General features: G+C 52.2%; 1 protein-coding gene across 10 annotated transcripts in view; it reads left to right on the plus strand.

The window, feature by feature from the left end:
- The window catches only part of LOC125035850 (extended synaptotagmin-2-like), a 16,797-nt gene that overhangs the window by 988 nt on the left and 13,309 nt on the right, over nt 1–2,500 (plus strand). Inside the window, exon 1 of one of the 10 annotated variants that reach the window (XM_047628143.1) lies at nt 850–928. The exons of the other annotated variants lie outside the window; for them this stretch is intronic. The gene's annotated coding sequence lies outside the window, so the exon portion shown is untranslated. Of the gene's footprint in view, nt 1–849; nt 929–2,500 lie in introns of those variants that run through there. 10 annotated transcript variants of the gene reach the window in all.

Raw genomic sequence — 2,500 nt, forward strand, 5'->3', positions numbered from 1 at the left:
TGAGTTTCTAACCCCACGTCATAAACTTCATTCAACCATCTAAATTGACTGGGCGTGCCTGCCCAAGGGGAGGGTTGATAGGAGCTTTGCCACCCAACGACCGGCAAACATTGTCTTCACCTCGGTATGCAGGGCCATAAAGGGCAGAAACTGGAGTGCCGAGTGGACCGAAGCTGCGAGCGGCACTTTCCGCCCGTGGCGTTACCGTTCGCGTGTCTGCATATTATTTCTTATACCAACAACTACACCTTTTTACCCTCTACAAGAATGTCATCTTCAATTTGTCCTAGCTTAGTGCGTCCATAACGTAAATATTAACTCAGGATTATATAAACTATGTAACCCATGCCACCGTATACTGTACATACAGTACATACATGTCATGTGCTCCGTGAGTTTAGTTTATCAACTGCGCTATGCACAGAAGGCTCCACAAGTGCCTTGTCACCAAGGAGTCAATTACTAGTCCAACCTACCTCACCCGTTTAGCTTCGTCCTTGTTTTGTTTATTTTGTAATGCTATTAATCTTGCTAATAACATTATGTTAATCATAATGTTAATAATAATAACAACATCGACATTAATAGCATGTGTAAAAAAACTCGTTGGCTGGGCACTTGTGGAGCCATCTAAGGCATCAAAATTCCACAAAACAAATCTACAGTGGTCATTGTTGATTAAATATCATGTTTGTAATAGTTATGCAGATTCCAGGCGAGCTAAAAAATAATAATAATAATAATAATAAATCTGGCAAGATTATTGTACGACAGTTTTTCCTTCACTGCGAGAACCGTCTGCCTCAGTTGACGCTCGTCAATTTCGAAGCATGAATTTGTATGATCTTTTAAACCCCTTGACATTTGTGGATGGTAGTGATACTGTGATTTTCTGACGTCCGGGAAGAGTACTGTGGTCGTATATCTGGTAAGAAATGATTATGTAACAAGACTTGATCCAAGCAGATGCTGGTGAATATTAGGGTAAAAATGCATCGATGGTGTAACTTTAAAATTCATTTTTTTTTTTTTTCCCCTTCTCTCTCTCTCTCTCTCTCTCTCTCTCCCCCCTTTCCCCTCTCTCTCTCTCTCTCTCCTCACTCTCTCTCCTCTCTCTCCCCTTTCCCCTCTCCCCCCTCATTTTCTCTTTTTTCTCTCCCCTCCCTCTCTCTTTCTCTCCTCCTTTCCTCTCTCTTCTCTCCTCCCTCCCTCTCTCATTCCCCCTCTCCCTCCCTCCGTCTCCCTCTCCCTCTTCCTCTCCCTCCCCCTCTCCCTCTTTTCTTATTCTCTCTCCTCTCACCCCCTCTCCCTCTCTTCTCTTCTCTTCCCTTTTTTCCTCTCATCTCTTTTAAGTTTTCTCCCCCCCTCTTCCCTTTCCCTCTCATCTCTTTTCCTTCCCCTCTCTCCCCCTCCTCCTCTCTCCCCTCTTTTCTTCTCTCTCTAACCTCCTTCTCATCTCTCCCTCTTCTTCTCCTCTCTAACTCTCTTTTTTCTCTACCTCTTCCTCTCTCTCTCATCTAACTCTCCTCCTCCCCTTTTCCTTCCTCCTCATCTCCCTTCCTTCTTTTCTCTCTTTTTTTCTCTCCTTCCCTTCCTCTCTCATTCCTTTTCCTTCCTCTCTCTTTCTCTCTCCCTTCCTCTCTCTCTTTTCTCTCTCCCCCTTTCCTCCTCTCTCCTCTCCCCTCCCTCCCCCTTCCCTCTCCTCTCCCTCCCTCCCTCTCCTCTCCCCTCCTCTTCCTCTCTCTCTCTCTCTCCCCTCTCCTCTCCTCTCCTCTCCCTCCTCCCTCCCTCCCTCCTCCCTCCCTCCCTCCCTCCCTTTTCTCTCTCTCTCTCCTCCCTTCCTCGCTCTCTCTCCTATCTCCTCTTCCCCCCTCCCTCTTTTCCCTCACCCTCCCCTCCCCTCTCCTCCCCCTCCTTCCTCCCCCCTCCCTACCCCCCTCCCCCCTTTCCCCCTCCCCCTCCCCTTCCCCCCCTTTTCCCCTCCCCCTCTCCTCCCCCCCTTGTTCCCTCCCTCCCTCCCTCCCTCCCCCCCCTCCATCCCCCCCTTCCTCCCTCCCTCCTCCATCCCTCCCTCTCCTCCTCCCCTCCATCCCTCCCTCTCCCCCTTTCCTCCCCCCCTCTCATTCTCTTCCCCTCCCCCTTCAATTCTCCCTCCCCCCCTCATTCCCTCCCCCTCTCCTCTCCCTCCCCCTCTCTCTCTCCCTCCCCTCCTCTCTCTCTCCCTCCCCCTCTCTCTCTTCCCTCCCTCCCCCTTTCCTCTCCCTCCCCTCCTCTCTCTCCCCCTCCTTCCTTCCTCTCCCTCCCTCCCCTCTCCCTCTCCTCCTTTCCCTCTCCCTCTCCCCCCCCTCTCCCCTACTCTGCCCCCGGTTCCCTCCCTCCCTCCTCCCTCCCTCCCCCCCCTCCTCCCTCCTCCATTCCCTCCCTCTCTCCCCCCCCTCCCCCCCCCACCCTCCCCCCCTCCCCCTCTCCCTCCCTCCCTCCTTCCTCCCTCCCTCCCTCC

Source organism: Penaeus chinensis, chromosome 20, assembly GCF_019202785.1.
Source record: "Penaeus chinensis breed Huanghai No. 1 chromosome 20, ASM1920278v2, whole genome shotgun sequence".
Classification (NCBI taxonomy): domain Eukaryota; kingdom Metazoa; phylum Arthropoda; class Malacostraca; order Decapoda; family Penaeidae; genus Penaeus; species Penaeus chinensis.